This window comes from Amblyraja radiata, chromosome 1 (genome assembly GCF_010909765.2).
Source record: "Amblyraja radiata isolate CabotCenter1 chromosome 1, sAmbRad1.1.pri, whole genome shotgun sequence".
NCBI classification, from domain to species: domain Eukaryota; kingdom Metazoa; phylum Chordata; class Chondrichthyes; order Rajiformes; family Rajidae; genus Amblyraja; species Amblyraja radiata.
Window position 1 is genome coordinate 113,328,264 of NC_045956.1, and position 24,813 is coordinate 113,353,076.

General features: G+C 41.6%; 1 protein-coding gene and 1 long non-coding RNA gene across 2 annotated transcripts in view; one reads left to right on the forward strand and one right to left on the reverse strand.

Annotated features, from left to right (window-relative positions):
• The window catches only part of tusc3 (tumor suppressor candidate 3), a 452,158-nt gene that overhangs the window by 40,037 nt on the left and 387,308 nt on the right, over positions 1–24,813 (forward strand). The gene's annotated exons all lie outside the window — the stretch shown is intronic.
• On the reverse strand, positions 64–23,887 carry LOC116978238. Its single transcript, XR_004413423.1, has 4 exons — positions 23,877–23,887; positions 19,220–19,224; positions 5,751–5,755; positions 64–789 (listed from the first exon to the last, which is right to left on the reverse strand). It is a non-coding gene; the product is annotated as an uncharacterized LOC116978238 (long non-coding RNA).

Sequence of the window (24,813 nt, forward strand, 5' to 3'; positions counted from 1 at the left end):
GTACATGTTAGAGCCACACCACGGGAGTATTGAAGATCATAAACCAATTGCAACTGTCAAAGATTCTAACCTTACCAAAACTAGAAGATCAGGACCTAAGGGAGGCAGTTTTGCTACCTCTATAATACCTGTGGAAACGACAGGTGGAATGAAAGGAGATGTATCTACTATCAAGCAAAAAGGATTTTGTTTGCTATGTGTTGAAGTTGGTCACACCATAAGGTGGTGTCGAAGATTCAAGAAGAAGGAATATAAAGAAAAGGTGGATTTCTTAAAAGAGAAGGAAATCTGTGTTGGATGTATGAAAAAAGGACACATGGTGAGAGACTAGGAGTCCTATAACTTGTGATAAGTGCAAGCAAAATCACCCTGAAGCACCTCATACTGTAAAGAAGTAGCCGGAGCAAACAGAACAGAAGGAGAAGCCAGCTACCAGTGATGCTGTCACCTCGCCTCGAGTAACTGCTCCTATTGGGGCCGGGGTAGAAGCCTGTATCTTCTCTATCTTACCAGTACAGGTAAGGAATAGTAAGATGAATACAGTGTTGCAAACATATGCATTTTTGGAGCATGGAAGTTCAGCTACTTTTTGCACAGAAAACCTGATGAGAAGGCTGGAAAGCACAGGAGAAGAGATTAAGATTCGATTGTGTACCATGAATGAAGATAAAGAGTGCATTAGTCATTGCATTACAAGTATGGAGGTATCCAGTCTGGATCAAGATAATTTAATACCAATATCTGAAGTGTTTACACATGAGACCATGCCTGATGGTCATCAAAATATACCTAGACATACCACCAGGGGCGCCGGGACGATGGCTGCCCTGCCGGCAGTTTGTTTGATTCTTCATTCTTTTTGTTATTTTTTAGTGTGTTAAAAGTTTGTTTTAATGTTCTTCGGTTTGTTTTATGAGGGGGGAGGGGATCGGGGGGAATCTTTTTTTCAACTTCTTACCTTGCCGGAGATGTGATTCATTTTCGGATCACATTCTCCGGGCGCTGGAAGCCTCCTCGGACTGACTGAGCCCTATCGGACTTAACATCGGTGCTGATCCCTTGCATGGGATCGCTCCCACCGCGGACTTTACCATCAAGCTCGCAGTCGGGAGAGGCTAGTCGGGAAGCTCCAACGTTGCCGAAGGTTCGACCCGCCCCAGTGCGAGGTTCGATCGCGCTGGGGAGCTGACATCACCCTGATGCGGGAGCTGATCACCTCGATGCGGAGGGCCCTAATGCCGCCGGCTATGGGAGTCAAGATCATCCCGTCAACGGGGGCTCGAGGCCCAAGACCGAGGAAGAACTAAGGGAAGGACTTGAACTTTATTTCACTTTCCATCACAGTGAGGAATGTGTAGGAGTCACTGTGGTGGATGTTCATGTTAAAATGTGTTTTTGAGTGATTTGTTGCTTTTAATTGTATGACTGACCTGGCCAATGAAATTCCTCCTAAGTTGCAAAATATACTTGGCGAATAAAGTGTGATTCTGATACGGACTTGAGCCAAAGGTCAAAATATCTAAAATAAATTATTGTGTTGACCTACTTATCGGAACGAATGCTTTGAAGGCATTGGAACCTATACAGATTATGAGGAGCCAAGGTGATGGACCGTTTGCTGAAAAAACCCTGCTAGAATGGGTTATCTATGGCTCCTTGAGAAGGAACAACAAAAGCGGGAACTGGAAGAAATACTCTGCCGCTGCTGTTAATCAAATATCTACTGGTAAATTAGAAAAGCTGTTGATGATGCAATACAATCATGACTTCAATGAAAGTACCAGTAAGGAATCTGAAGAAATGTCCAGAGTAGAGTTAAAGTTCTTGGATATTATGAACTGTGAAGATGATTGACGGACACTATTGTCTGGACTTACCTTTCAAACAAGAAAGTGTTAGTCTGCCGAATAATCGTCGTATGGCAGAGCAACGCACCCACAATTTGAAATGCAAGTTTGGCAAGAATACAACATTTCATGAGGAATATACGTCTTTCCTAAAGGATATGATTGATTATGATTATGCCGAAATGTACCAACAAACCAACTGATTCGAAGTGATGGAGAGCTTTGGTACATTCCACACCATGGGGTGTATCACTCGAAGAAAGGGACCTTGAGGGTGGTCTTTGACTGTGCTGCAGTCTTCAAAGGAACATCACTTAACTGTCAACCATTGCAAGTTCCAGACCTTACCAACTCACTTATTGGAGTTCTCATATTCAGACACGAACCAATTGCTTTGTTGGCTGATATCAGAGCGATGTTTCATCAAGTCAAAGTATCAGAAAAACACATTGACTACCTGCGATTCTTATGGTGACCTGAAGGAGATGTACAACAAGATCTGGTTGAATACCAGATGAAGGTACATTGCTTTGGAGCAGTGTCATCACCAAGTTGTGTGAACTTTGCTTTAAAGAAGACCGCAGATAACAATAAAGTTCACTTTCCAGGGGAAGTAATAACCACTTTGAAGAATAATTTCTATGTGGATGATTGCTTAAAATCCATGTCTACTGAGAAGGAAGCAGTTCAAATGATAAAACATCTGACCCCTCTGCAATTAGAGAGGATTCACGCTTTCCAAGTGGATCAGCAACAGTCGTGTTGTATTGGAAAGCATTCCACCAGATGATAGAGCCAAAGAGACCAGAGAGTTGGATTTGGACAAAGACAATTTGCCAATGGAAAGAACATTGGGACTGCACTGGTGCATGGAAACAGATGTTTTCAAGTTCAGAATATCTATTCAAGAGTGACCATGTACTAGAAGGGGTATCCTGTCTGTGATTGGTTCCGTTTACGACCCTTTGGGATTTCTTGCACCATTTACACTGCCAGCCAAGTGGATTTTGCAGGATCTTTGTAAGGAAAGACTTGGATGAGAGTATAACACAAACTTCCTCTCACTGATGAACAGAATGGTTAGCAGATCTCAACAAGATCTCAGAATTCAAGGTGAACCGGTGCATAAAGCCAACAAGCTTTGGTAAGATCATGGGTGCACAGCTGCATAATTTCTCAGATGGGGTGGGAGATTGCAACCTTCACGTGGTCCGCCTTGTCTTGACAAGTGCAATCAACCCGGCGTGCACAATCAAATAAGATCAAATAGAACAAGTTGTCCGACAACTTTAGGCTGGGCATGCCATACGCACGAAGAAGAAGAATTTTTCAGATGCCAGTTAAAGTGGCTACGGTACTATTTCATATCTAAGACAGGAAAATGATAACAAAGAAGTACATGTTGCATTATTAATGGGAAAGGCCAGAGTGGCACCATTGAAACAAATGACAATTCCCAGAATGGAACTTGCTGCAGCAGTCTTAGTTGTTAAAGTTGACATAATGCTGCAAAAGGAACTACAGCTTCAACTAGAAGAACCTATCTTCTGGATTGATAGTACTATGGTGTTTAAATACTTCAACAATAAGAACAAACGTTTCATGACATCTGTATTGGGAGCTACTAATGTTTCACAATGGAAATATGTTAACATAAAAGAAAATCCCGCAGAGGAAGCTTCTAGAGGACTGACAGCGAACCGCTTCTTAAGCAATAAGAGATGGATCAATGGACTAGAGTCTCTCTTTAAGCCAGACAGAGAATGGCCAAAACTTGAGCTGGGATTTGAAATCTCAGCTAATGATCTGGAAATTAAACAAAACATCACAGTGAAAGTTATTGCTAAACATCCTATTATTCTCTCGAAGGATTTTCACACTTCAACATTATTGTTACAATACATCCATGAGTTGATTGGACATGGAGGAAGTAGTTTCATGCTATCAAAACTTTGGACTTTTGTGTTTTGGACTATATACTGGGTATCATGCCTGGTGTTTGGTGCGCAACTTAAACTAAAACCAATGTTTTAATAAGACCAATAACCAAGTTATGTTTGCTTCTAGAGGGCGAAGATGAGGATGGAAGAATCGCTGAAGAAGTCTGAAAGCGGATATAAAATGCATGTTACTTTTTGCTTTTGACTTATGTTAAGCCTTCATGGCTACTTTTTTGATGTTTATTAGTAATTGCCTCGTTATATACTCGGAACAATTAGGGCCGGTGGTGTGTAGTGACCATTTGGCTTGTTTTCTGTGTCATAAATTATGGCATTTGCCTTTAAATTTTGACAGCCTTGGATTTATTACATTGTCGGTGGCGTGTTGGCTGCTGGGATTCTTGCGCAGAAGCTGGTAATTATTTTCAGTTTAGTTTAGAGCCGGCATGGTAAAAGGAATATCCTTCGACCATGTGGGGCTATGCTGAGACGTGAGGAGTTTTCTAACGTTTCTAAGCGACATGCTGAAGTTTGACGAGGATTAAAGTGTACGAGTCAAAGAAGAAGGTTGGATGAATACATTACTGTTTTTCTTCAACAATAAATAAACTATTAATCAAAAGACTGTGTTATGAAGATTTATCTTTCGAGAAGCTCTGAAAGTCTCGTGGAGAGCTCACATGCGTAAAACGACATTCTTCTAACTCCATGCTTTCTCCTAAATGGCTAGAGAGAGCAATCTCTTGAACGATATAATAATCTGCCACTATAACTTCTTCAAAAAATCTATCAGATTTGTGATACACAATTTTCTATGCACAAAGTTATGATGACTATCTCTAATTAGTCTATGTTTATCCAAATGCTGGTAGATCCTGTCCCTCAGAATTCCCCTCAACAACTTTCCCATCACTGACAATTTGCTCACCAGCCTGTAGTTCTCTACCTAGTCTTTGCGACACTTCTGCAACATTAGCAACTGTTTAGTGTTCTGCAACTTCACCTGTAGCTAAAGATGATGCAAATATATCTGTAAGAACCTCCACAAATTCTTCCCTTCCTTCAAGGTCCACACATACCATTGGTCAGGCCCTGTGTATTTATGCACCTCAATGTGCCTTAAAGACCCCAATATCTCTTTGGTAATTGGTATGTGGTCAAACACATCACAATTCCTATTTCCTTACTTTCCATGATCTTCAAATTGTTCTGCTTCAGATAAGCACATTATTAAAAATCCAACAAAGCTCCAATTTTATGCCTTATCTGAAGGACAGCAATGCACCATATCTTCAGGAGTGTAATGTCGTATCTGCTTAAATTCCATGTTCACATCAATTTGCACAACTAATAACAGTGTGATATAAACTAACATACAATGGTTGTATATTAAAAGAATAACCAAATCAAATAATTTACATGATGTTACATGATGTTAATTTGTCAAGTTTTACTGTAAGCTATAAGTATTAATGAAATGTACTGCTCATGGATATGTGAATACTGAACTTATTCCTTTGACACCCAGTGATTATGAAATATTCAAGGAAAGCTTTTAAATTAAAACATCAGGATACATCCTCTTTTGTTTAACCATAAGGGAGGTAACTTAACTTCTCTAGATCATTGTTTGAAATAGAACTCACTGCCTAAAAGGATGGTGGAAACAGAATCAATTGGATCTGTCAAACGATAATTGGATAGACACTTGAAAGAGAATAATTTGCAGGGATCTGGGGAAAGAGTCAGACTCTAGAACTGACAGGGTTTTTCTATTTAGAGATGTCATAAATTCAGTGGTTGAATAGGCTGTTTTTATTCCAAAATAATTCTGTGACTTTGTTCTACCATTCTGTAAGTGCAAAATACTGTTCTGACAAATATCTAATTATATCTTTTCAGCCTCTCATAATCTTGAGAAGACAAGCAAATGAATGCTGAAAAGTTATTTTCCACTTTCTACTCAACCTGTTATGATAATTGTGCTAAAATACAGTTGAACGCTATTCATCTCAAATATTTCAAGATTTAAATTTTTAGGTTAGACTTAAGTTGTAAACATTGGAATAAAATGTAGTTTATAAATTCTCCAATGAACAAAATTTTAACCATTTAAAAGCAGAATTTGGCTAATTAAAGTATAGATTGTTGAAATATCTGTTACAATTATACCAAAACTGTGAATTGTGTTATTGATACAGAAAGCATTTCTTTTTCCCAAATACAGAAATACAGTTTTAAGCATGATATTTTTGACAGATTTGTGTTAGCAACAGCACTGTTATGGCCAAATTACCTCCATACCATTCATTTTAAAAGATAAACAAAAATGTATAATAAAGGAAAGTGAGCTCATTAATAGTGAGATTAACGAGAATTTACCAGTTCGAAGTTTGATCGTTATTTTATGAGGAGTAACGTTGAGGGATTACGTGAAGAACCCGCCAGGACGCATGCGTGTCATTCTTCAAAGCAGCGGTGTGAAATCACAGATAACAGTAATGACTGAACATAGTAAGATTAGAGAAGAGGTTACCAGTTGAACTTTATGATCAAGGGTGGGAGCGGAGGGTACGTAATCCCTCAACGTTACTCCACATAAAATAACGATCAAACTTCGAACTGGTAAGTTCTCGTTTAATCTTACTATTTTACTTCGGAGTCACGTGAGTGACTAGGTGAAGATTTCAAAGCTCTGTGATTTCATGCCGTGGAAACGAGTCCATGCATCACATCTGCCTTAATTGACTAAGGGAGGAATTGTGTTAACATGTTTAAACATGAATCCGACATTGAAAATCCATGATAAATTTATTAACAACAAATGATAGCCCCTATTTCATGGGGTGAAATCATATTACAGAACTTAAAATTGATTCTGCAAAAGTTCCAGGTTTAACCACTGGTTTATGGTAGAATTGTTTGAACGTTTTTTCCCTTGACCATCCTGCTGTCTCCAGGATTTGGTCCATCGGTACGTCCAACTCCATAGCTGCCGATGTAGCTGCAGCCCTGGCGGAATGATATTTGAATATGTTAGTATCCACCCCAGCTGTTGTTAAAACCTGTTTCAGCCATCTGGAAATAGTTTGAACCGACACTTTTTTGTGGGGTTGCTTGTGGCTGATTAGTAGTGCCAACTCATTGCCTTGGTGTTCTCCATATATAACAATAAATGTCTTATTATACAGAGACGATCATCTATAGGGTAAGCCCTAAATTTTAGTTTGAGGCCTGATGGTCCCGGTCTGTTCTGTTTGACTAATTCGTGAATATGAAAAGTTATATTTCTTGTTGAAGAAGTCATATTGTCCAGCCTTAACTTATGTAAAGACTGTACCCTTTGTGCTGTGACCAAAGCCATCAGCATGACTGTTTTATGCGTCAGTTTTTGCAGGGACAGAGCTGTTGCTGGAGACCAGTTCCTTAGCAACGTTAGGACAATACTCACATCCCATATTTGTGAGTACCTGGTTCTTGGGGGATTATATTAAAAATTCCCCTCATATGTTTGGTTACCAGGGGGTGAGTCCCAACAGAATGACGCTCTGATCCTCGCCATAGATATGCTGAAAGTGCACTTCTGGCGCAGTTAATGGCACTGTAACTGAGCCCCTCATCATAATGGAGGCCTGCCAGGAATTCCAGAACAGACGTTATGTTCATCGAGCTGTAAGTGATGTTGTTTCTGTGACAATATATCTCCCATTTCCTGATGTATACCAGATATTGTTTTTTGGTGGACTGCCTGTGAGCCGCTGAGATAATGTTCAATGTTCGGTCCGTCAGTCCCAGTTCCAGTAGAGGTTTCTTTAGACTCTACAAATTAATAAGTTTGTCGTATTATGACATGGATGGCTATCCCCAGTTACGGGATGAACCAACAAATCTGGTCGTTTCAGGATGGTGATACATGGTTCTAAGACCATGTCGAGTATCACAGGAAACCACGGTTGAGTAGGCCAATCGGGCACTACCAAAATACCAGACGCCGAGTCTTGTTGTATTTTGCGTAATACCCGACTGATGAGGCAGAAAGGAGGGAATGCATAGAAAAACAATTTCCCCCAATGCAGCGAAAAAGCATCAATCGCTGATGCCCCAGGGTCTGGTTCCCAAGAAACATAGTTTGGTAACTGGTGATTGAGTCTAGATGCAAATAGATCGATATCTGGTGTACCATACCGTGCTACAATATCAGCAAATACTTTTATATCCAACATCCATTCGATGTTTTCATTGAATTTGCGTGACCTGGTGTCTGCCACTGAATTTAGGTTACCTGGTAGGTAAGTAGCTGATATCCAAATATTTCTCTGGATACACCATTGCCAAATTGTATTAGCCAGATTGTCACATGATGTCGATTTGATTCCACCCATATGGTTAATATATGCCACCACGGTGGTATTGTCAATCTGTAGTCTAACATGCTGGTGATATATTCCAGAACAGTATGACTTTAGGTCATAGAACACACCCAACATTTCCAGGTAGTTTATGCCAAGTGTCTGTAGTAATGATGCTTCCTGTGCATTCCATCTACCTCCACAGCTGGAGATGGAATTGGTAGCACCCCAACCAAGTGCACTGGCATCAGTTTGTAGCACCACTGAGGGGTTGCTGATAATGATAGGGCTGGAACAATGCCGAATGTTATCCCTCCACCATTTTAATTCCATAATTGCTTTGATTGGTAGCTTCGTTGGTCTGTCGAAATGACCAACATTAATTTTGAGTGCTTGTATTTTTGCCCTTTGTAAATTTTGATAATACAAAGGTCCAAATTGTGTGGCTGGAAAAGCAGCCACTATTTTGTCAATCACCCTTGCTACCAATCTGATAGATGGTTCACTGATGTCAATGAGGTTGTTGCAGGTCTCAGTTAAGACTGTAGCCTTGTCCTTTGGTAAAGTCACCGACATGTGAACTGAGTCAATAGTGAACCTCAAATAATCCATTATGGTGGAAGGCATTAGTTTAGATTTAACTGGATGGATGATAAACCCCAGTTTCTCAAACAATTGTTTGGTGGCTGATACAGCTAGTTTGGCTAATTCCAAAGTTTAGCCCACAATCAATATGTCATCTAGATAGGCTATGATCATATGTTTTTGTTTCTGAAGAAATGCTAGGGCTTGATGTTAATCCATTTGGTAGAGCTCTATACTGCCAGCGCTGCCCCATCCAGTTGAATTTTAAATAATGTCTGATCAGTCCGTATAGGCACTGAATAGTAAGCATCTTTTAGGTCGATGCTAGCCATGAAGTAGCCTGTGGAAATCAATTGTTTGGCAGTAACAAAGGTTTCTATTTTGAAATGAATATACTGCACAAATGTATACAATTTGGTCAAATCTATTATGATGGGACAACCACCATCTTTTTTGTTTTTGGTAAAGATATTAGACACAAATTCCAGAGAACCGTGTTGGGTTTTTTCAATAACCCCCTTAGCGTGGAGTCTCACCAGTTCAGCATGTGCTTCCAATTTTTCTTTTCGTGAAAGTACGAACGTTCGGTTCGGTACATGCTGAACTGGGGGCTATTTTTGTGCACAAATTCAATGGTATATCCCTGCATACTGTTTAGGATATAAGTGTCTGTTGTTAATGCACTCCATGCCTCCCAAAAGAAGTGTAATCTCCCACCGATATGTGTATTATCCACACTTCCTATAATTTGTAAGGGACCAGACCCACCTACCTCCATGGTTACCAGTAGAAAGTTTACTTCTTCCTGTGTAGTCTTCGAGGAGGTTGAGGCGCCGGGGTTTGGGATTGGGGTTTGCGCATTTTCCACGAAGGCCGGTCTGGGCCATGGCCTAAAAAAGACCGCTGTCCTGTATGTCCGGCCTTTGAGCTTTCACCAGCTTCTGATTGTCTTGCTCTGCTGGTGGGTGCGTAAGGGTGCTGTCTTTGAGTGTAGGAGGTCCTTCCTGTTGTCGCCTTTATGAGCCCCAGGGTTTTTGCCTCCTCATCGAGCTCCTTAACCTGTTTGGACAGGTTGCCCCCAAATAATAATATTGGTGGCTTTGTGTCTCCAGGTTTGCACAGGCCTGCGAACTTTGGATTTAAGGCAGGTCGGATGGCATTCTTTCTGATACTATTGATCTCATACTGCGTATTGCAGAAGAGTGCCAGTGCATCCTGTTGTTCTTGCGACATTTCTTTCTCCTTCCTGCACCCCCTGCACACTTGTTGTTTGTTCAGCAAACCCCTCTTCAGGGTCAGCCCAGAATTGACCCCCAGTACTCCCCTCTGTCGAGGGAGATGCACTGTGCAGCCCTACGTAAGGTGCTGCTGTGGGTGTTTTGTATAACCCATGGTGACTAGATTCCATCTCCCGGAGTCTGTCACGTTGGAGCATCTGCTCCATAAGCCGCTCCATTTGGCCCCAGTAATGCTGGTCCCCGAGGCATTTCTTGCAGTCCGACTTGTCAGAGTCAACGGCTCTGTTCCGTATAGCCTTCCCGCCCGGCCGTGATGTTGATCTGGCCGGCGTGGGTGCCAAGTCGGGCACAGCTGATCCCACTCACGGTGATGCTGGTGCCTTCAGCTGCTGCTGGCTACCCGCAACTCCGCGGTCCTCCCCAGCCAGCTTAGTCGCAGCCCTTGTGGACTCTATTTTTGTCCATAGTTTCCCCCTGTAAAAACAGCACGGGAAACAAAAAACGACCGCAGAGTAATTCACTTACCTGTCGGTCTCGGTTTCAAAATTACCGCTGCGGGGGAACGCTCCACCCCGCCTGTCGTTTCGCAATGCATGAAGCGATATGGCATGCATGCGTCCTGGCGGGTTCTTCACGTAGTCACTCACGTGACTCCGAAGTAAAATAAGAGATTATTAGCGTCTTCTGTTATAAAGAAGTAAATAGGAAAACAAGTGGTATTTGCATGTGCTTCTTCAAAGTGGAAATCAAAGAGTTGAATGATTTATCCTGCTGCTCATTTACAGGTCAGAACATGGATACCTTACCAAGAGATTTAATATTCAATCATGCGAACCATTGGCAGTTATGTTCATTCACTTGATGCCCACGACCAATTGCACTAAAAGTTATGTAATTCTCGAAGTGTAGAGTAATTAATTCAGAAATTAATTTTTGTTTGTTTAGAAAAATACCCAGATTTTGCTGTCTGCATTCAGCACTTGGAATGGAAGCCTGTCCTTTCCATTACTGGTTCTAGTCAAACTTGCTAACCAAAATAGTAAGATTAAACGAGAACTTACCAGTTTGAAGTTTGATCTGTATTTTATGAGGAGTTACGATGAGGGATTACGTGAAGAGCCCGCTCAGCACGCATGCACGGCATACTTCAAAGCAGCGGTGTGGAATCACAGATAGACACAGTTATTGAAGTAAAGATAGTAAAGACAAGGAGACATCAGTTTGACCCATATTATTGAGGGTGGGAGCGGAGGGCACGTAATCCCTCATCGTAACTCCTCATAAAATACAGATCAAACTTCAAACTGGTAAATTCTCGTTTAATCTTACTATTTTACTTCGGAGTCACGTGAGTGATTCCGTGAAGACTTCAAAGCTCTGTGATTTCAAACCGTGTAACAGTTATTACTTCACACACTGCCGAAGTCCTTGAGGGAGGAATTGTGTTATCGTAATCAACCAATGAATCTGTTTGTAGAGAAACACAATGGTATTTTTTAACAATAACAACAAAGAAATTAAATTGCTCCCCTGGGCTGAAATTAAATATTTGCAGTCTGTAAATCTTTCCTGCAAATAAAACAGGTTTTGCCAACGGCTTATTATAAAATTTCTGAACGGGTGTTTCCCCCGACCATCCTGCTGTAGCCAGGATGTGGTCTATAGGCACGTCCATTCTTTTAGCCGTCGACGTGGATGCTACCCTGGTGGAATAAAATTTGTACAGGTTAGTGTTTATCCCAGCAGTTTTTAGCACCTGCTTGAGCCATCTCGCAATGGTTTGGCTCGTCACCTGACCAGAAGGTTTTTTATGACTGACCTACGAGGCTTTTCATCTCCCTCGAATATTTTGGTTGTGTCTATGTAGGATAGTATGTGGGACATGGCACATAACCGTGGTTCTGACGGGTAAGCCCGGAATTCCACGACTGGATTAGGTGTTCTTGGTCTGCTCTGTTTGATCATTCCCTGGATAACGACAGAGATCTGGTCTGGAGCTGTGAGCATGCTGTCCAGTCGCAATAGGTGTAGTGACTGGACCCTCTGTGCAGATACAAGTGCCATCAACATGAGTGTTTTGAGCATAGATTGTTCCAGGTTGAGGGATCTGGCTGGTGGCCATCCCCTGAGGTATGTCAGGACCACACTGACATCCCATGTATGGGTGTACCTTGGTCTAGGGGGTTAGAGTTGTAAATACCCTTGATTAGTTTGACCACCAGCGGGTGGGACCCCATGGCCTGTTGTCCTGGAGCTGGTTTTAAATAGACAGGCAGGGCACTTCTAGCTGTGTTGATGGCTCTGTAGCTGAGTCGTTCATCGTGGTGAAGGTTCGCCAGGAATTCCAGTACGTTGGTAACTAGCGGTTGAGTAGGTGGTCCCTGTATCCAAGCAGTACTTCTCCCATTTTTTGATGCTGGACAGGTGCTGTTTTTTAGTGGATGTTCGGAGGGATGCTGACATGGTGTGGACGGTTTGTTCTGATAATCCCAGTCCCAGAAGTGGTTTGTGCAGAATCTGCAACCCAGGAGTTTGATTTTTTTCATGGCACGGGTGGCTTGTGCCCGACACTGGGTGTTAATAACTCTGGGTCACTGGGGAATACCATCGGAGTTTCAACAACCATGTCATGGAGTATTGGGAACCATGGCTGCGTAGGTCAATCGGGTACTATCAAAATACCTGAAGCAGAGTCCATTTGTATTGTGCGTAGTCCCCGACTGATGAGGCAGAAGGGAGGAAATGCATAGAAGAAGAATTTCCCCAATCCAGCGCGAATGCATCTACCGCTGCTGCCTCAGGGTCTGGTTCCCAAGTGACATACATAGGTACCTGGTGATTTAGCCTTGATGCAAATAAATCGATATCTGGCGTGCCATATTGCTTGATAACTTTTGAAAATATATATATTTTTTTTAAATTTTTTTTGGGGGGGTTTTAACATCCATTCGATGTTGTCATAAAATTTACCGGACCTGGTGTCTGCCACTGTATTTAGCTTACCTAGCAGGTAAGTTGCTGATAGCCAAATATGTCTTTTGACACACCATTGCCAAATTGTGTTGACCAACTTGTCGCATGATACCGATTTTTTGCCATCCATATGGTTAATGTAGGCCACCACCGTAGTATTTGTCTATTTGTAACCGTACATGCAAGTGATGCATATTTGTGCATATGCTTTAAACCATAAAAGTCACCCATCTCTAGATAATTAATGCCCAGTGTAAGTGGTAATGATGACTGGGTTAGTCCATCTATTACCTGTGCTGGATATAGCGTTAGTTGCTCCCCAGCCTTGAGCACTGGCATCTGTTTGGATAACTAACATAGGGTTAATGATGATAAATAGGGCTGTAAAGTATGCCAAACGTTTTTTGCTCACCACTGTAGTTCTGATATTGCTTCAGTGGGTAACTTCATGACACAATCATAATGACCTGTATGTCGTTTTTGGTGCAAAGGTCCGAATTATGTAGCCGGAAATGCTGCTACCATTTTCCCAATTACTCTGTTACTTGTCGAGTAGTTGGTAGTTTGTTGACCATTAATTGTTGCATGATTGTGCCAATTCAACTATTTTTGTCTCTTGGCAATGTTACAGTCACGTAGACTGAATTAATTGTGAAGCCCAAGTAGTCCATGATTGTGGATGGCTTCAACTTAGATTTATCTGGATGTAAGACAATCCCAGGATTTCGAATAACTGTCATCAAGATATGCCATGACAATATGTTTTTGTCTTCTGAATATTGCCAGAGCTGGTTTTAGTGTCTTGGTGAACAATCTTGGGTTGATGTGAACCCATTGGGTAACGCTTTAAACTGCTATAGCTGCCCCATCCAGGTAAATTTCAGGTATCTGCGATGATCCTTGTGAATGGTACTAAATAGTAAACATCTTTAAGATCAATGCTTGCCATGAAGTAACCTTTGGAATTTAGTTGTTTGGCAGTAACAACCGTTTCCATTTTGAAATGTATATACTTAACAAACATATTTAGTGAAGTTAAGTCAATGATGATGCGACATCCACCATCTTTTTTGGGTTTAGTGAATATATTTGATACGAATTGCAAGGGTTCAGGTTTTCCCATGATGCCCTTTGTAATTAGTCTCACCAGTTCAGCTTGTCCCTCTCGTTTCTTTAACGGAGAGGGGAAATACCCTCTGGGGTGAATGTTGACCTGGTGGCAATTTTTCTAGTATGAATTGTATTTGTATCCACTAATGCCATTGAGTATATACTGATCACTCGTGATAGACTCCCGTGTGTTAGTATTACTCTATATGCTGGTAGGACCAGACCCACCTACCTCCATGGTTATGGGTATTCTTCTGTTTCCTGCCGGTCCAACGAGTGTTGCACGTCGTCTGTCGTGGCGGTGACGTTGGGGGGTGGCACATTTTCCATGGGGTCCGCTCTGAGCCCTGGTCTAAAGAAGACTTTCGGTGATAAAATGCGGACCCCGAGCTTTCATCAGTCCCATATGGTAGATGTCGACTGATGGACGCGATGGGGTGCTGCTGCTTAGGAATTATTGTTTTTGGTTTGCTTGTCCCGGGCCTGCCCTCATGAGACCGAAAGTTTTTTAAAACCTCTTCCATGTCCTTCATATGCTTTGTGAGGTTTTTGCCAAAGAGCAGTGGGTCTGGCTCAGTGGCTGGGGTATGCACAACCCCGCAAATGTAGGAATTTTATGGCAGGTCTTATTTGTTTACGAAGGTTGTGGTCATCTCCGTATTTGTCCACGGAACGAGGAAAAACAATGTGATGGCTGACGTCAGGCTTTTAACGGCCTCCTGCACGTGGGGTTGCCACGTAGCGGTCCACCACACCTAGCAGCTCTTCCTGTTCCTGCACCCCTTGCATACTCCCGAGATCTTCAGCCATTGTCCCCTGTTCTTGACCAGCCCAGTCCTGGTCACCAAAGCTACCCTCGGGTAAGGAGGAAGCAATGGACAGTGCACAAGGCACTGTGGAGGAAGTGCCTGAACTCCCCCTGCGAGAGCGCCCCTCACGAAGCGCGTCTCGCTGGAGCTCCTGCTCCAAGAGCCGCTCCAAGCGGCTCAAGCGGCTGTCTCCCCTCCCTGTGCGGGTGGAGAGACGTCCCCGTCCGATAAGTCGGAGCCACCGGCCGCACGCCTCTTCCGTGGCTTTACTTCCAGCCCGCTGCTCAGGCGCTAGCGGGCTGAGCTCGGCACGGTCGGGGTATAGCGGAGCGCCCGGTAAGCGGTCCTACCGCCTTGTTGCTGCCCCCGCCAGATGGAACGCTCCTCCGTGGAGTCGAGCGGGGGGCAGGTCTGTTCAGGCGCCTGTCTTTCCCCCCGTGCGGGTGGAGAGACGTCCCCGTCCGAGGTCAGAAGCCACCGGCCGGACGCCTCTTCCGTGGCTTTACTTCCAGCTCGGTGTCGGGGAATAGCGGAGCGCCGGGTAAGCGGTCCTACCGCCTTGTTGCTGCCCCCCCCACTCTTCCGTGGCTTGGGGGACAGGTTTGTTCTAGAGCCTTTCTTCTCTGCCTGAAAGCAGAAGGCTCCTCCTGTGAAAGAAAAACCCGACCTCAGAGCTTACCTGATGGTCCGTTTGTTTCACCCTGTAGCGGGAGTGCCTGACTCCCGATGCGCCGCTGTTGCAATGCTGACGATAAATGCCGCGCATGCGTGCTGAGTGGGCTCTTCACGGAATCACTCACGTGACTCCGAAGTAAAATCACTCTGGACCCAACTGGCAAGGTATCAAGATATATTTGATGTAACTGAGTCATGTAATGAACCAAAAAAAGTTTTGCCGAGATATGCTGTAGGGCTAAAACTCAGATGTATTTATGGGGTATTAAAAATAAACAATGAAAAAGACAGACATTTTTGTTTAAAATAAGCCATCCAAAAACTCTGAAAGGTAATTCAAGATTGTTACAGCAAACATAAAATTAAGTAAAATATGACCATGCTCCCTTTGAAATCTCTGTTTGTACGCCACATACGCCCATTTCTAGCTCTTCTCTGTAATTAATGTGAATCTGCTGGCAGGGTAAAGTGGATTTGCAACAGGAAATATGCCTCAACGGGGTATTTTAAGTGGTATTGAAGATATTGAAGATGGCATTTTTATTTCACACAGAGTGGTGGTGGGTACAGAGAAAGGGCTGCCAGAAGATGTAGGTGAGGCAGTAACAATAACAACATTTAAAAGAAAGCTGGACAGGTACATGGATAGGAATGTTTTAGAGTGATATAGGCCAAATGCAGGAAGATGGGACTAGATGTGGTGAGCATAGACATGTTTCCATGCTGTATTGCTCCTCAGATCACCATCTCTCTAAAGTCCATATCTTCCATATTGGATTTGGCAAAAGGTTCAATGCAACACACAAACAAGACAAAGAAGAGAAGGTAGTCTTGCCTGACTCCAAATTTTATTGGGACATTTTCTGTTTCCCAATTTGGACGGAGCTGCTGACCATGTGTTTTGTTCAAGAAAGAGGTTAGGGTGTTTTCAAAGACTATACTGTGTGTCACCTTAATTAATGCATTTGCTGGTCTTAAGTATGTCTGGCTGTTATATTGTAAGTAAGTAAGTAAGTTTATTGGCCAAGTATTCACATACAAGGAATTTGCCTTGGTGCTCCGCCCACAAGTAACAACATGACATACAGTGACAGTTACGAATGACTCAGAAAACACTAAACATTAATAATAATAAAACATTAATGATAAAACACCATTGATCAAGCATGTGAACCAACAAAATACCAGATCAAAGGGAGGCTACAGATTTTTGGCTGTTGAGTAGAGCAACTACTCGTGGATAAAAACTGTTTTTATGTCTGGCTGTGGCAGCTTTGACAGTCCGGAGTCGCCTTCCAGAGGGAAGTGATTCAAAGAGTTTGTGGTCAGGGTGAGAGGGGTCAGAGATTATCTTGCCCGCTCGCTTCCTGGCCCTTGCAGTGTACAGTTCATACATGGAGGGAAGGTTACAGCCATTAATCTTCTCTGCTGATCGGACGATTCGCTGCAGCCTCCAGGTGTCGTGCCTATGTATCTAAGCCATCGTCTTTGTTACACGTCACCTTCCAATGGCGTGTGCGGACCAGCTGACTGGAGATTTTGTGGATATCTTCAACCTCTCGTTATTGAGGTCTGAGGTTCCCATCTGCTTTATAAGGACATTGGTGCCCATGAAGAGAAATGTGACCTGCCTCAATGTGCTACTTGGGGATAGATGACAATAAAACAATTGACTTGACTCTTTTAAGACTCTGGAAAGCATGGTCAACTGCTCATATCTCTGTAGTCACATTTCAGCAAAGCAGCCTTCAATTATGAAGTTTATCATCATTTTCACAGCTGTTAGCGACTGAGAAATAATGTGTTTGAATATTGTTAACTGATATTAAGGTCATGGTTTGCTTGGCAGCAGTAACCTTAGCGGCAGTAATCCTGAATGATTCCAAAACTTGAACAACTTACAGAAGGCACCTCAAAGCATTGGAGGGATACCTCCAACTATGACTCAACAAAATCATCCAGATTCACTAACAGGCTGCGTGAGCCAATCTCAATCTCTCAGTAACTCTGCATGTATACAACATCAAATATTTTGCCATCATCAATACTGTGGCGGGCCAGGAAAGAAACGGGCCCCAAAGTTTGTGTAATCAATCGGTCTTTAATGGTTCTCACAGTACTGCTCCCTACTCCTTCACCAGGGTATGGGCATTGCCCGATCTTATATACTCCCAGGGCAGCCCCGTGACCTGCACCTCTCGTCACCGACACACTTGACTCCTCCCTCCAGAGCCGAGGGTTCGCTCTGCACGCTGCAGACCGCCAGGTGCTGCTACAATACTCCCTTTTACCTATCCAAAAAATATTTACAATCATTTGCACCTGAATAAAGTTATGTTGTTTGTATTTGATTAACATATTACTCCTTTAATATTATTCTTTCAGAATATTTCATAGAAATTTGCCCAGTACCAATGTTGGATTGACTGGCCTCTAAACCTCACTTTATTCTCTTCTACCCTTTTAGGCAACTGTATCACATCAAACTCTTTTATACACTGATAGATGACAACTATCAGTTTATTATGTTTATAGCTTCTCACCATTGGTAAGAATCTATTGTCCACTAGGAATTAATTCATAGCGACACACAGCATGGAAATACAAGCCCTTCAGCCCAACTCATCCAAGCTAGTCCCATTTGTTTGCACCTGGCTCATATCCTTCTAAACCTCTCCTATCCATGTACCTGTCCAATGTTACTGATTCAGATATTAACTAATTAGATCAGTTACAAGACAGGTTTGCAGCTGGGTACCATCAGAGCTGATCAGATCAACTGGAAGGTAGCACTGAAATGAGAACATTTTTTTTATTTCCGAAGTGTTTACCCCCAAAAATTAATTACGTTTTTTGACCCAAGTCAACAATTTAAGAGTCTGTTTCAAGTGTTGTATATAATATTTGTCCACAAAAACTGTGTAATAATACAAATGCCTGATTTAAAAGCTTTTATATAGCTTTTAAGGGCTTGTATAATTACTAGGTTGTTGTCCTTTTTGAGTTATTTACACATTATGTTTGAGCACATATTTTGTGCTCATCTAATTAAAAAATTCCAATCCTTCTATGTCAGATTTGAACACTCATTGGGAATTAAGATAAGTGTTATCTGGATATAGAGTCATAATCACAGAAAGAGGCTTGGGTCCAGCTTGCCCATGCCAACCAAGGTGCCCCATCTACACTAGTCCCACCGGCTAGTGTTTAGCCCATATCCCTCTATAGCTGTATCCATTTCTTATAAATGTTGTTATAGTTTCTGTTTCAACTGCCTTCTCTGGCAGCTCATTCCATATACCCACCACCCTCTGTGTCACAAAGTTGCCAATGTTTCCCTGGCTTAAATCTATGTCCTCTAGTTCTTGATTCTCCTACTGTGGGTAAAAGACTCTGCATCTATCATATCTATTCCCCTCATGATCTTATACTCTATAAGATCACCTCTTATCCTCCTATGTGCCAAGGAATAGAATCCTAGCCTGCCCAATATCTCCCTATAGCTCAGGCCCTCAAGTGATGTAAATAATACAGAAATATAAATCTCAATAAGGCAAACCCTTTAACAAAGAAATCACGTCCTTGTACAACTACAGAGAAATCACATTCCTCTTTGTACCAATTGCAAAGTAAAGAAAATTCATACTTTAGACAGATCCTGGAAATCAACTGGAATTTACAATAAATATGAACAGTCACTTAATACTTTAGTGAGATGTTAAATCCTATTTATATGTAATCCCTCAAAGATGTATTAAAATCTATAAACTTCTTGTAATACAATTTCCAAAATATATTTAACTTGAAGATACATTATAAAAAAATAAGCCACTTTTTCATGCTCTGCCATTCAGTAAATTCATGGTAAATTTGCACCTCAATTGCACTATTTCACCTTATCCCGACATCTTCTTATTCCTTTATGAATCCAAAAATCTACTAATCTCATTCTGGAATATACTCAATGACAGAGCATTCATGGGCCGTTGGGGTGAATCTTATCAAGGATTTCCATCTTTGTGAATGAAAAACATGCTCCTCTCAGTCATAAATAGTTGACCCTTTATGAAATTTTAATATGAATTTATCTCCTTAGTCAAGTTCATTTTGAGTTTTTTTTTCACGTTTCAATGGAACAACCTCTCTTTCTCAAAACCTTCAGAGAATAAAGGGATGTTCAACAATCTCTCTGTTGCAACTGTTTTATGTTAGGATTTAATCTATTGAATGATTGTGTCCAAAAATTAATCAGTTAAGAACAACGTTTTTGACCAGTGCGGTATTACCAATGCCTTATATAGTTGCAGCAAGAGTTTCTCACAACCGTACTCCAGGCTTTCTTGTAATTAAGACTAACATGTCATTTCTATTCCTTTAGAAGACATGCTAATTACTGGATAGATACCACCAGCGCTGTTTCAATAACCTCGTTCAAATTCCCTGAAGGATAAGATAAACAACATCAGTGTCAGTGTCCTCTCCCATGCCAATACCCTATTATTGAGGCACTGGTCACACTTAGTCAGCTGCGTTAGGTAAGCCACAAGCTGCATATGTGCAATACCAGACTCCCAAGTAAACATTCCCTTTCAGATTTTGTCATTTCCATATTTCTTTGTGACAGTGAAAACCATTTGGCACTTGAATCTGTGCTGACATCAACCATCAAATTGTACTATTTACTTACACACAATTTTTGTGCCCAATGAATCTATTAACCCATAGGTCTTCAAGAAGTCAGAAAAAAACAGCACCCAGAGGAACCTCAGATGAAACCCACATCACATAGAGAATATGTGAACTGCAACAGGCAGTACTGCAGATCAGAATTGAACCTAGATTACTGGAGCCATGAGTAAGCAACTAGCTGCACCACTATGATGCCAGTGAAGCAGAAAAAAGATTCAAAGATGTACTCAAAGCCTTTTTGAAAATATGTATTATGTTCATAAGCTTTTGGAAATACCTGGTCCATGATCATTCTATGTCGTGAAGAAGCATTCAGGATGGTATTGAGAATCTCCAGGCTATCTGAGGCACACAGAGTAAATGATGGAATAGTAAACCCCCTCACTCAATACCCATCTGCTTCCCTGTCGATACCACCTGGCCTCTCTGTGGAAGAGATTCGTCAGTTGAACTCATTAGCCATCGCAGGACCTATATAATTGGAGCAGAAGTAAGTCGTAGAAGTGGAAGAGGACAGAAAAGACAAAGAAGAAAACAAAATAGAACTATCTGTAATTTCATTTTTACCTGCACTGTTCTATTTTCCTGTCATCCTTTGACAAGGTCCTCCTTGTATTGTTTTTGCATTATTCCCTTAGCTTACCTTCCCATTTGTTAAAATGCTTCATCTGAATCTGATCTCTGAAGCAGTCCCCAAGAGACTGGTAGAACAGCAAATGCTTCATTTATTCCTATTTTCAGTTCTACTCATGATATTATCAACTTTTGGGACTGAGGAAATATTATGCAACAGTCTCTGTATGGCAACATCATTGAATGCTTTGTGTAAAATCCAAGCAAGTAATATTATGCCACTCATGTACCAATAACTATTTTCAACAAGATAATGTCGAACTACTTATTCTTGTCATTTGACATTGAACATTGCAATGGTCCCCCACTATCAACTTCCTGGACATTACAATTCACCACAGTAGCTACATAAAACTGTGTTTACTGTGATAATTAATTATTTCTTGACTTCCTTAAGCCTTTCCACTGTTTAAAAGGCGCATCAGGAGTATATTGCAATATAGTTAATTTGTCTGGGTAACTGCAGTATAGGGAGTCAAGCTGGGTGTTTCCTGCAGGCTGAGAACTTTAGTTGATGAGAGACTGGAGATGATCTTAAACTGTAAAAAAAGTAAAGGCAAGCATATTTGGAAGAAGATGAACACCTGGGGCTCCCTTCAAAGGCCAATGTGAGTTTGGGATCTCTTATACCAAGCAGAAATCAACCCGGAGGATAAGATATGTTTCAATATTAAAGCCCTTGCGTTTAAGCCGTTACCATTTGATGTAAGTGTGCATGTTGAACAGCCCTCGCAAGTATGACAGGCACAGAGGGTCCAGATTGAAATTACAGATTGCAGGGTTAGACTGTTAGCAGCATGTAAAGCTCCAGCAATTGAATAGGGAGTGGTGTGTTTTCCGAGGACTTGAGCAGTTGATGAGAGGCTAGAGATGCTCGTTTACTGCAAAAATATAATAAGAACATATCTGGAAGAAGAAGGACACCTGGCCTCCATTTGGTATAATATGCATTTGTGTCATGCAATTAGCCCAGATAGTTTAAAAACAATTCCTTGGCACAGCACAGAAAATGTGCTGAGGTGGAATTTCTAGGCCCTAATAGTTAGAGTCATACCTCATGGAGACAGGCCCTTTGGCATAACTCGTCCATGTCGACCAAGATGCCCCATCCAATTTGCCGGCGTTTGGCCCATATCTCTCTAAACGTTTCCTATCCATGTACCCATCCAAATATCTTTTAAATTATGTTATAGTATCTGCCTCATCTCCCTCCTCTGGCAGCTCAATTCATATACCCATCATCCTGTGTGAAAACGTTGGCCCTCATAAAGGCCCTCATAAAACAAGTTTGTATTAAATCTTGCCCTTCTCAACTTAAACATATGTCCTCTTGTTTTTTTATTCCCCTATTCTAAAATATTCTGTGTATTCACCCTATCTATTCCACTCATGATTTAAAACATATTTATAAGATCACCCTTCAGCCACCTGTGCTCCAAGGAATAAAGTCCTAGGCTGCCCAACCTCTCCCTCTGGCTCAGTTCCTCAAGTCCTGGCAACATCTTCGCAAATCTTCCTGCACTCTTTCCAGCTTAATGACATTATTCCTAGAGCAGGGTTACCAAACAAGAACACAGTACTCAAAGTGTGGCCTCGCCAATGTCTTGGACAACTGTAACATAATGTCCCACTTCTATATTCAATATCAGATTGATGAAGACTAATGTATGAAAAGCCCACTTGATCACCCTATCAACCTGTGACGCCACTTTCAGGAAACTATGTACTTGTACTCCTAAATCCCTAGAGTGTTGTACTCCTCGACAACTCTCCCCAGGGCCCCACCATTCAATGTGAAGGGTCACTGTGTAGGTTCTGCCCTAGTTATAATAATTGGAATCTTTTCATAACCAAATTTTGAAACCTAACTATATCAATCATTTTATAGGTACATAAACATTGTTAAAGTTAATTGTAGAGTAATTGCAACCAGTGATTATGTAAAGTATATTTTCAATTCCTTTACCAAGCAGCATTAACACAAATTAATTGGATTTATGAATGTCAATTAGAATATCAGAATAACTGAAGTACATTTTTAGTCTGAAGAAGGGTCTGACTCAAAACGTCCCTCTACTAATGTTGTCTGGCCCGCTGATTTCCTTCAGCACTTTGTTGTTTGTACAACCATTGTCATTGATATGTTTTTGTGATGTACAATAAAATTCCCATTTCTGATCGCCTGGAAACCCCTGACTGTCCGACACCTGGTCCACTCATTATCCGGAATGTGAGCAGGGGAACAAGTAAGCTGGGTGTGTGGACAGGGCTGGAAGTCCAGAGTCAGGATAGTACAATTGCAGCTGGGGCTGGGGTCTGTACCACCAAGGTTCAGAAGGTGAGGTAGGTTTGTGACCAGAGGACGTATTATTATACAAGTGTATTTCCTGCCCCCTTTATACTCACCAGGTTCACTGGAAAATTAGCATACCTCTGGGTAACATACGAGAAAAATACACTGTGCTTGGCTGATAACTGATAGGCCAGAAAATCTGCTGGTCCGACATTACCAATGTTCCAAAGGTGGTGACTTATTTTAGTGGGGTCCCGACCTGAAACGTTATCAGTCCATTTCCCTCCAGGGATGGTGCCTGACCCACTGAGTTCTTCTAACACTTTGTTTTTTGCTCAAGATTCCAACATCTGCAGCCTCTTATGTCTCCATCTTAATTTTTGTTTTTATCCTTATCTCCTCACAGTGTTTCATTATGTTGAACGTCACACCAATGAAACACTGACAGTGTTAAGTGACAATGATCTCTGGTGGTGTGACTTCAGTGCCTATCAATAAGAGTGGTTTGGTAACAAGTTTGGTTCTGAAGGTGGATCTTAAAAAATTGGCTTATGGTATGCTGTTTGACAGCTGAGCTGGAAAAGGTGCAGAAATTATTTATGAGGATGTTGTCAGGACTCAGCTATAGGGAGAGTTTAAGCAGGCTTGGGCTTTATTACTTTGAGCGCAGGAGAATGAGGTGTGATCTTATAGAGATATATAAGATCATGAGAGGAATAAATGAGGTAAATGCACAGAGTCTTTTACCTAGAGCAGAGGACATAGGTTTAAGGTGAGGAGGGGGACCGATTTAATCGGAACTGAAGGGGGTAATGATGGAATGAGCTGAGAGGAGATAGGTGAGGCCGTTACTATCACAGCATTAAAAAAAAAACATTTGGACAGGTACATGGATAAAATAGGTTTAGAAGGATATGGGCCAAATGCAGTCATGTGGGACAAGTGAAGATGTGGAATATTGGTTGGCATGGGCAAGTTGGGCTGAAGGGCCTGTTTCCACGCTGTATGACTATGACTATAAATGCAGTTCAATGTTAGCATTTGGTGACCATGTCAAAATAAATGTTTGGAATAACTGTTCGACTTGATTCTCTTGTGACATTTTTCTGTTTATGTTGAGAATGTTTGGCTTGAGTTGTAATACCTGTCAGTGGCAGTGTTGTCTCAGAGGCAGACTTAGTTACTTTAGTGATTTGAACGTTAATATGTATTTGCCCTGAACATATGGTCATTGGCGTTGTGACAGCACTCAACGTTTGACTTTGAAGATAGACAATCCAAGCTTGGATTTCCCTTTTCCCTATGCTAGTTGCTGTTAGGTATAGAGGATTTCTTGCATTCAGTCACCAATTGGCTAAGAAACCAGCCAGATTGCAGAATATTCAGACCAAGAGGAACAAGAAACAAAATAAACTAATTATAAACAACTTGTCAAACATTGCACTGAGAGAAAATATAGATTTAGGCTTTTTGAGGAGTTTACATTGGCAGCAGAATTGTCATGAAGAGGCTATTTTTATTTTAAAAGTGTATAATTTTGAAATAATTATCACAGAAATGCCATACGTATAACAATCAGACATTTAGGCTGAGGAAAAGAATAAGTGTAATTATGATTTGGTGCACAGCCTAAAAGCTCAGTTACATCTCACAAAGCAAAGTATAATATTTT